Genomic DNA, 10,585 nt, shown 5'->3' with positions numbered 1-10,585 from the left:
GCCATAAATCCTTCTCTGGCTCCGTGATCTCTCCTGCTCAGACCAGACTCCTGCCTGAAACCCACGGCAGCTTTGCCAGAAACAACATTTTCTCATGGCTTATCCACCCCCCTCCTGTTAAGGGCCAGCTGGCTCCCTGGAGAAGGCTCCTGAAGACTTGAATTTGTGTCCACACCCCACCAGCATATCGAAGGGCACAGAGGGAAACCACTAAGCTGAGGGCCCGGGTAGAGAGAGGAGAGAAGAGAGCCCGCTCTGCCTCTGAAGGTTGTTCAGAGCTGTTGGTGCCGAAAACTCCGTGAACCCGGAAGAGCCTTGAGCGTGAAAGCTCTGAGTTGTCGTCAAGACGTGATTACATGGCCGTGACACCGGAAGTTCATTAAAGACTAAGAACAAAAACCCTTACAGAGGCCTACAATCCCCCACCCACAGTCCTGGAGCCAAAGAGTTGTGAGCAAAATAATTTAAGGTTAGCACCAAAACTCCGCTGGTGGTAAAAAGCCAACCTGAACAGTTGTATGAATATTGATACATTACTCTGCAGAGATATTAATGTGTTTATGGCATGTTCACCCAGGTCCCCACTAGTATCTTAAATTTTTTTTTTTGAGGTATAGTTAATTTACAATATATTAGTTGCAGGTGTACAGCAAAGTGGTTCAATTATTTGTACACATATACCCATTCTTTTTCAGATTCTTTCCCCATATATGTTACTACAAAACATTGAGTACAGTTCCCTGTACAGTACAGTAGGTCCTTGTTGGTCATCTATTTTTTATATAGCCGTATGTATATGTTGGGCTTCCCAGGTGGCTTGGTGGAAAAGAATCCACCTGCCAATGCAGGAGACTCAGGTTCAATCCTTGAGTAGGGAAGATCCCCTGGAGAAGAAAACAGCGACCCACTCCAGTATTCTTGCCTGGGAAATCCCATGGACAGAGAAGCCTGGTGGGCTACAGTCTGTGGGGTCGTGAAAGAGTCAGACATGACTTAGTGACTAAAACAACAAGTGTACATGTTAATCCCAAACTCCTAACTTATCCCTCCCACTAGTTTCTTAATATAACATACAACATATGCTTTCTAAAACTCCGAAACTCCTGAAATCCCCAAATGCACAAGGACCTTGGGATATTGGTATTTTAGGTAAGGGATTTTAGGCAAGGGATGCAGAAGACATTTGAAGTGCTTTACATGCATTAATCCTTACAGTAACCCTACGGGGTAGAATTTGTGCTTTGTCTCCCCATTTTATGGATGAGGAAACCAAACCAGAAAGAGGTGAAATGACTTGTTTCACAGCTGGTGTTGGTGCTCGGGTTTGGACCCAGGCATCCCAGTTCAAGAGCCCACTCTCTGAACCACTCCACCATCTGCCTTGCTGGGCAAAGTGGGGTGGGGTGGGTGGGAAACGGGAAATAACTATTTTACACAACAAGTACACACCCTGGACGGCGTCTGAGGAGCAAGCCTGCCGCCACAGGTATTCTTGCGGGGTGGTCAGCGTCCGGGTTGCCCTGGTACTGCCCTGGGTTCAGCAGCCAACTCCTGCATCCCAGAACACTCCTCAGGCCCAGCAGTAGGGACGGATGCTCACTTAGTTCTTGAGGACCATGTGCCTGTTATTCTATGAATATCATGAGCATCACGGCCTGCAGAGGGAATTCAGGGGTTTGGAGACATTCATACAACATGGCTTCTGAACCCAAACTGGGATCTGCTGTGGGCGCTTAACCAAGACACGGGAGGAAACCCTAGAGGAGGTGCCAGCCAGGCCAACTGCACCCAGCAACAGCGTGTACAGTCAGTTCAGTTTAGTTGCTCAGTCATGTCTGACGCTTTGCGACCCCATGGACTGCAGCACGCCAGGCTTTCCTGCCCATCACCAACTCCCAGAGCCTACTCAAACTCATGTCCATAGCGTTGGTGATGCCATCCAACCATCTCATCCTCTCATCCCCTTCTCCTCCGGCCTTCAATCTTTCTCAGAATCATGGTGTTTCCCAATGGGTCAGTTCTTTGCATCAGGTGGCCAAAGTATTGGAGTTTCACCTTCAGCATCTGTCCTTCCAATGAATATTCAGTACTGATCTCCTTTAGGATAGCACCTTCCTAAGGGATTTACAAGGAAGAGTGCACTCTATCAGGTTTTTGACTTTGGATTCCATTGTAATCACAGTAGGGATATACCCTTAGGGAGAGATATTCTCTGCTGTTCCAATTTAGAAATGGCTAGCTTGCATCCCCAGCTTTGAATTTTAACTCTTGAAGGCCCACACCTGACCTCTCAGGAATGAGCCACACCAGAGACTCAGAGCTACCTGCCATGGGCTTGCCCAGACCTGTCTGAGGCCAAAGAAGAAAGAGGCAAGGCCTCTGACCTTGAGAAGCAGATCTGGGGCTATAGAAGCAGGAGATAAGCACAGCCAGGCTCAGGGGGAGAAAGACAGCCCCATGTGCTGCAGGTCCAACAGGCTCCTGGAGCTGGTGAGGAGGAAGAGGGGTGGGATGGGAATGCAGTGGAATCCTTCTGATTGTGGAGGCCTGCCTGAGTGAAGGATGCAGGCTGGAGGTTGCCAGTTAAACATGGCACACATATTTACCTTCACTGTTCTCTGGAGTTCCAGTATAATAACTTAAAGGCATTAAAAAAAAATACACACTTATCCACTGGGACAAAGAGACCATGTGAGGCCAGGACAGCAGATCTGGAGAGTCAACCACATTCTGGAAACTGGAAAGCAGATGGTGAGTGGGGACCGATTTAAGAAACCCGAGAGGTTAAAACCTGACAATTTAGGGGGAGCCAGGGGGCTCAGACAGTAAAGAGTCTGCCTGCAATGCGGGAGACCTGGGTTTGATCCCTGGCTCAGGAAGATCCCCTGGAGAAAGGAATGGCTACCCACTCCAATATTCTTGGCTGGAGAATTCCATGGACAGAGGAGCCTGGGTGGGCTACAGTGCAGGAGGGTCACAAAGAGTCAGACATGACTGAGTGACTAACACTTTCACTTTCATCAGGACACAAGATCCTCAGGAAGGCTCAGGGGTTGGAGGAACCAGGAATCTCCAAAGGCTGAGGTGCAGAGCAGTCAAACTGGAAAGGCTGGTTAGTAACTGTCTGTGGGACGACTGGATCTCTCCTAGCACAGCTGGCAGAGGCAGGACGTGACCCCTCCCCTCTGGAGCAGAAGGCTGCCTCTCAGGAGCGAGAGAATGACCTAAGGGGCTGGGAACGTAGCAGGTCCTTGGTGAGCTGTTGCTGTTATTCTGGTCAGTTGGCCTCTCTCTGTCTCGTTCTCTAATTTTCTTCGTGGAGTCAGAAAGAGGCTCAGAGACATGAGGCAGAAGAGGTCACGTGGGCGGCAAAGGCTGACTGCCTAGTAATATCCTCTCCAGCTAGTCACATGCCCTCCTCACACACTAGGTTATTTGCCTTCTAATATCTACTATCTTCTTCTTCTTCAGTAACAATCTCTTTTTTAGATAGCTATCTTGTTCCTAGCTCCAAGGTATTTTCCAGGGTCTTTTGCAATTAGATATGGGCATGTGACTATATAAATAGTAGTGTTGTGAGCAAGTCAGGAACTATCTTTATAAGAGAAGTGGTCTTCTGCCACTCTGCTCTTTGGGCTGCAGATGTGATGGCCAGTGCTCCAGCAGCCATACTGGGCAACGAGGAAAGAGGCCACTTGCTAGAGATGGAAGAAACCCTCTTCATGGAATTGCCATACCAGCCTGCATTGCCCACCTTTAGACTTCTTTCACATGACAAAGAAATAGACTTCTTTCTTATTTTGGCCACTATAATTTTAGGATTTTCTGTTGGGTGCCTCTGATCCTAATCCTGTAAACTTGAGTTGCGAGCAACCCCTTCCTTGTCATCCTCTTTCCTATTCAGAGATCCCAGAAGATGAGAATCAGCAGAGAACTTAGCTGTTATAGAATCCAGAGGGCCAGGGACAAAATCTGGCCTCCAGATGTTTCTTTAGCTCATACAGCATCTTTAAAATCAGGAGCTATTTGAGCATATTTTGAACATTAAAATTGCAGTTTTGGGCTTCCTTGGTGGCTCAGACAGTAAAGAATCTGCCTGCAGTGTGGGAGACCTGAGTTCAATCCCTGGGTTGGGAAGATCCCCTGGAGAAGGGGATGGCTACCCACTCCAGTATTCTTGTCTGGAGAATTCCATGGACAGAGGAGCCTGGCAGGCTACAGTTCATGGGGTTGCAAAGACCTGGACATGACTGAGCAACTAAGCACAGCACAATCCTATATTATCTATAAACCCTATGAGCTAGGTATATATTAATACATATATGTTGTTGTTGTTCAGTAGGTGTGTCTGACTCTTTGCAACCTCACGGACTGTAGCATGCCAGACTCATCTGTTCTCCACTATCTCCCAGAGTTTGCTTAAATTCATGTCCATTGAGTCAGTAATACTATCTAACTATCTCATCCTCTGCCATCCCCTTCTCCTTTTGCCTTCAATCTTTCCCAGCATCAGGGTCTTTTCCAATAAAAAGACTCTCCAGTGGAAAGGTTCTTCACATCGGGTGGCCTGAGTATTGGCCACACACACACACAGACACAGATGGTTGGATGGCATCACCGACTCAATGAACATGAGTTTGAGCAAGCTCTGGGAAATGGTGAAGGACAGGGAAGCCTGGTGTGCTGCAGTCCATGGGGTTGCAAAGCGTCGGACACGACTGAGCGACTGCACCACCACAACAACAACATACATGGTACTCTAAGAGCTTGGGGTGTATATATGTATTGTCTCCAGTCAGCAGACGAGGACTCTGAGGCTCAGAGAGGATTTGCCCAAGTCATAGGTCACAAAGCTGGAAGCCCTCGACCCGAAACTCCAGACCGTCTGCATTCCATGCTGGCTCTGTCAGCCTTTGAGTTTGCAACCGCTGAGGTCTGGATCCCTTGCTTGAAGTTTCTCAGAGGAAGACAACAGAGCCGAAGAGGAAGAAATACTAGATGACCTTTATCATGCTGTGTCAAACCAATAGCCCCGGCTCCCCTGCTACACTGTGAGCAAACCAACTCAAGAATGGTTTTGTTTGTTTTTTTAATCTCTCTACTTCCTGTGTCCAGCACAGAGCCAGCCAGGGAGCTATGTGCTGATCGAATGAGGTGACCCACTCTCAGTCACACAGACAGAGCCCAATGCAGGACTGGGATGCCAACCCTGGGCTCCCACCTGCCCACCTAGGGCTCTTCCAGACCTGGCTGTCACCCAGCCTGCCCCGCTTTCTTCGGGGTGCTGACAGAGGGCAAGAGCACAGGCTGAGGCCTAGCATGTTCACGCTCAAGCTCCAGCTTCATCTCTCACCACTTTGAGCCTTGGTTTCTGCCCCAGAAAATGGAACTAATCACTTACCTCATCGGGCCACTGGAAGGATTTGATGAGATCAAGCCACATGGCTTCCCGCAATAACCAGCACATAATAGGTACTCATTAAATGGGAGCTATTACTGTGACACGTATTTTTATGAGAGAGTGGGGTGGGGAGAGATTAATTTGCCTGTGGGTTGAAATCCTTTCCCTTGTGCTTTGACTTGCCCTCCCTTAACCCAAGGCAGCTTGAGCCCTTCATAGGACTAGACACAAGGTCACGCTCAGCAGAGGGCTTTGCATATCTCAGGAGCTTGTGAATAATGACCTGAAACTTCCCTTCCATCTTTGCACCAACATATAACAGGTTCCTGCTCTCCAGCAGGCCCTGCGTCAGGGCTGGAGACTTTGGAGAAACTAGAACTGTCCTGCTTTTGAAGACTGTCCAGCTGGCTGGTGAGTTTAGACAAGGTAACATGACTCTTCAAGATGTGGAAGATGATGACAAGTCTTACGGGAAAGGGAGCAAAGGTGCTCCCTCCAGGAAGATGCATTCCCAACCCAGCGGAGACTGCTAGAGGCTCACCCACATCCTGGCTCTCCATTCCTTCCCAAACTGGGCCACGTTTCCCAGTCCCCCCTGCAATTCAGTGTGACCGCAGGACCCAGTTGCAGGGGTGGGGACTGAGTGTGGACTGAAGCATTGCGTGCCACTTCTGAGCCCGGCCCCTCAAAATTCCCAATACGCCTTAATAAAGATGACACCCCGGGTGACTTTGAGACCCACGTTGTAGATTCAGCCTGAGTTCCAGAAGGACTGAATGGAGAGTTTCCGCCCACCCAGAACTGTTACATGAAAAAGAACTCTTCTAGTCTATTTACCAGGTATTTGTAACATTCTATGTGTTACAGTAGCTACCTTAACTCTAAGACACTGGCCTTGAACATCAGATTTTTTTTCATTATGTTACTTTTCCTCTTTACAACTTTGACAGTTACATTTAGTGCTGTAGTTCTAAGTTACCAATGTTCTTTGTCACAACTTAATTCTTTAACTGGAGATAATACCCCTGACCAGGATTGATTCAGATTGGGATATTCTTATTCATTAATTCTGTATTTTCTTTTTTTTTTTTTTTTGGGTGTTTTTGCTAGCTAGAATTAAATCTTGAACTAGATTTTTTAAGGAAGGGTATGTGAGAGTTACAGTTCCTGCATGTTTGAGAATAGATCTTGCTTTTCTTCACACATGAATGATGAATTTTGTGGATAATGAATTTGGGAGAGACTATCTCTCTCCATCCTTCCTCCAACTCTATAGACACTGGCCCACTGTGTACTAATGTGGATAGATTCATCACCAGCCTATATCACTGAGGGTTCTGGCAGGAACCAGGTGATACACTCAAATTGAGTAATTGAAGAATGTTTAATAGAGGAATTATTTCCATTCCTCTATTATAAGATGAATGAGGCTCCCCTGATGGCTCAGTGGAAGAGAATCCGCCTGACAATGCCGGAGACGTGTGTTTGATCCCTGGGTAGGGAAGATTCCTGGAAGAGGAAATGACAACCTGCTCCAGTATTCGTGCCTGGGAAATCCCATGGACAAAGGAACCTGTCGGGCTACAGTCCATGACGTCACAAAGAGTCAGACATGACTTAGTGATTAAACAACAACAAGATGAATAAGGTCGGAGGATCTAATGTATAATATGGTGACTTTAGTTGATAATTCGGTTGCACGGCTGACATTTGCTAAGACAATAGAGCTTAAATGTTCTCACACATACAAAAAGAGGTAAATATGTGAAGTGATGGATGCATTATTAACTTAATGGGGAGAAATCCTTTCATGATGGATATGTATATCAAATCACTGCATCATACACTTTAAGTATCTTACCAGTTTGTCAATTATAACTCAGTAAAGCTGAAAAAATACAATATTTGTAAAAAGGAATTATTTACAAAGAGGTAGGTAGGCATAGCTGTCAGTACCCTGCCCGTATGCCCTCACCATCACCTCCACGTGCCAGAAGCTATTTGCTGCTAACACCTGAGTCAGCACCTCTCTCGCGCGGCCCTCTCTCCCTCCCCACTCCCCCACTGCTGGTGTTTTCTAACTGTGGGGGTAAGCTTAGCCAGTGTCCTGAGCAAGCTGAAAGCACCAGGAACTTAACATCTTGGAGCAACCCTCCCAACAATGACAGCAGGCAGTGGGTGGATAAACCCAGCAGCTTCCTCGCTCCTCAACTGAATTACCTCTGGGACACATCTATGTAATCTCTGAGGTCCCCCGAGGGGCTGAGCTCCAGGTGTCCTGTCTGGTAAACTGCCTGGAAGTTTCAGCTTCTCTCACATCCTGTCTCACTTCTGCCCTTCCCTTCCTCGTGCTTCCCAGAATGTCTTCCCAAACTACTTGTGTTTGACTCTTTTATCTCAAGCTCTGGGGCCCCAGCTGGGGTGGGGGAAGGCCGAGGGGAGGGGCAGGCAGGGGACCCTAACCCAGAAAGCAGAGTTTCGGGAAATCAATAAGGGCCAGTGCAGTAGCCCTAGGGGCAGGAGGGAACCTGGAGAGGGAATGGTGTGGAGAGGGCCACCTGCTGGAAGCCTGGACCCTGGTAGAGAGACAGAGCTGACCCAGGGACTGTGCAAGGGGCAGAGAGGAGGGAATAAACATCCTGACTTCTCCCTCCTCCCACCTTCTGATCTCCTAGTGGTGCCCCCTATCGACCAAATCCAACCAGAAGTCAGAGGGCAAGAGAGCCTGCTGGTGGTCAGGCTGCCTGGCACAGAGCAGCAATAAGGGCAGGAAATGCGTCTGGAAGGGCAAACAGGAGATATAAATGCAGCATATAGGCTGATAATTTTCCTTTGCATTTGACCTGAATGGAAAGCATAATCTTGATAATTTCCAGGATCCAGGAAGAGGCTTTTCCAGATGTCAGGGTGGAGTAAACTAAGGGCAGAGACTCGGGGGCTGGAGTGGGTCAGCATTTCTGTTATCTACGGCTGCCTAATAATCCACCCCAAGACTCAGAGGCTCAGAATAACAGCCGGTTATTATAAACCACAATTGTGTAGGGCAGGACACCAGGCCCGGGGTCGGCGGGGTAATTCTTCTGTTCCACACAGCACGACTGAAGTCACAGATTCGGCCGGCAGCTCTTCTGGTCTGGAGGGTGCTCCACCAGTATATTTGGTTTCTTGGTGGAGACCATGAAAAGGCTGGTGGACTGAAGTGATTATACAGGATTCTTTAGTGTGATGGTCTCAAGGCAGTTGGATTTCCTACATAGCGACTTCAGGGCTTCCAGAAAGAATGTTCACCAGGCCCCAGTGGAAGCTTCAAGGCTTCTTCTGATCTAGGCTGAAAGTCCAGGAATGTCACGTCCATCACGTTCTATCAAGTCACTCAGCCCAGCTCAGGAACAGAAGGAGGAAAATTAGATTCCATCGGGCAGTGGGAGGAATAGCAAAGAACTGGGCCAACTTCCGCTGGCCAGAAAGCCATCCAGATTGACCAGTGTTTGGGGAACATGCTGGGAAGTGATGAGACTGACATTGGAGAGGGGCTGGATTGTCATACAGGGGATGGGGAGACAGTAATAAGGTCCAGAGTGAAGGTTCTAGAATCAGATTCAAATTCAAATCCTAGCTCCCCCACATACGACACGTGTGCAGGCTCTTCCTTTCTCTGAGCCTGTTCTCATTTGTAAAATGGGATCTGATCCTACTTTACAGAATTGCTGTGGACCCTAAATGGGATGGTGCTTACGAAGTGCTTCCCAGAGTACCTGACTCCAAGTATGGCTCAGTAAACGGGAGCCATTATTGTGTACTCTGAGTGACATGAGAAGCCAGGAAAGGGTCTTACAGAAAACTCTGGCTTCAACAATGCATCAGAAGGATCTTTTTTTTTTTTTTAATTTCACTTTTATTTGAGACAGTTGTTTTACTCTTTCTTTATACTAGTAAATGTGTTTTATTTATTTAAAAACACCTTTTGGCTGCACTGTGTGGCATGTGGGATCAGGTAAGATAACCTGTGCCCCCTGCTTTGGGAGCCCAGGGTCTTAACCACTAGACTGCCAGGGAGGTTCCAGGGCGATAGTGAGTCAAAAAGGGTCATTTCTGACTCACTCTCACCCTCACTGTCACATACAATTCAACCCAAGCCTTGTTGATTCTACCCCCTAAATGTGACTTGAATCTGACTTTCCCCATGGTCACAGCCATCTCTACTCAGATAACTGCAGCCGCCTCCTTCCTCCTCTGGCCCCTCTGCAGTGCCTTCCCCTCCAGCTGCATAGGAACCACATGGGGGATGAAATTCAAGTACAAATTCCAGTTCCGGAGGGCTACAATGGGGTCTGAGAGTCTGCGGTTCAGTTCCAGAGTCTGCAGTTCAGTTCCGACTCCTAGGTGATAACGATGCTAATGATTTCAGGACCACACTTTGAGGAGCTGCTGGAGAATGTTTCTTCCAAATAAAAGTTTCATCCTATCTTGCCTCCACTTAAAACCCTCCATTGATTTTCCAGTGCTCTTGGGGGGAAAAAGACCAAACCCTCATCAAATCCAACAGGTCCCGTGTTATCTGGTCCTTGCCTCGGTCAGGCCCCTTGTCCTCCACTCTCCTACCCTGCTCTTTCTCCCTTATGTATTGTTACTGTATTTCTTCCATAATGAAATGAAACAGAACCACCATCCCACCCAAGTACTGGACCATCGCCAATAACCTGAAAGTACCTGTATGCTCCTCCCCTCCTCCTCTCCTTTCCCCATTCCCCTGAGATAACCATTCTTCTCAAACATTTCCCCTTGTTTTTTCCCTACTGATGCATGTTTGTCTAAATATGCATAGTTTGGGTGTTGCTTTCATTATACATTCTAGATTTGCGTCATCGTGTGTGTGTAGTTTTCTGCGACTTATTTAGCATTGTTTGTGAGATAGATCTGTGTTGTTGTCTGAAGTTCATTCAATTTCACTGCTGTATAATAGTCCATGGTGTGAATATCCCAGTTTATCGCCCACCCGCCTGGGGATGGGCAGCTGGGTGTTTGGAATGTTTTTGCTATTAGAGACAGCACCGTGGGAACATTCTTGTAGGCGCTCTCCGGCTGCACCGTGGGTCGTTTCTCAAGGGTAAATGCCTAGAAGAGAATTTGCTGTGTGGCCCCTCCTCTTTTCATTCCTCAGCTCGCTGGGGTCTTCAACACAGA

This window comes from Budorcas taxicolor, chromosome 13 (genome assembly GCF_023091745.1).
Source record: "Budorcas taxicolor isolate Tak-1 chromosome 13, Takin1.1, whole genome shotgun sequence".
Taxonomy (NCBI): domain Eukaryota; kingdom Metazoa; phylum Chordata; class Mammalia; order Artiodactyla; family Bovidae; genus Budorcas; species Budorcas taxicolor.
The sequence above is the reverse complement of the archived record's forward strand: the minus strand, read 5'-3'. Positions refer to the sequence as shown.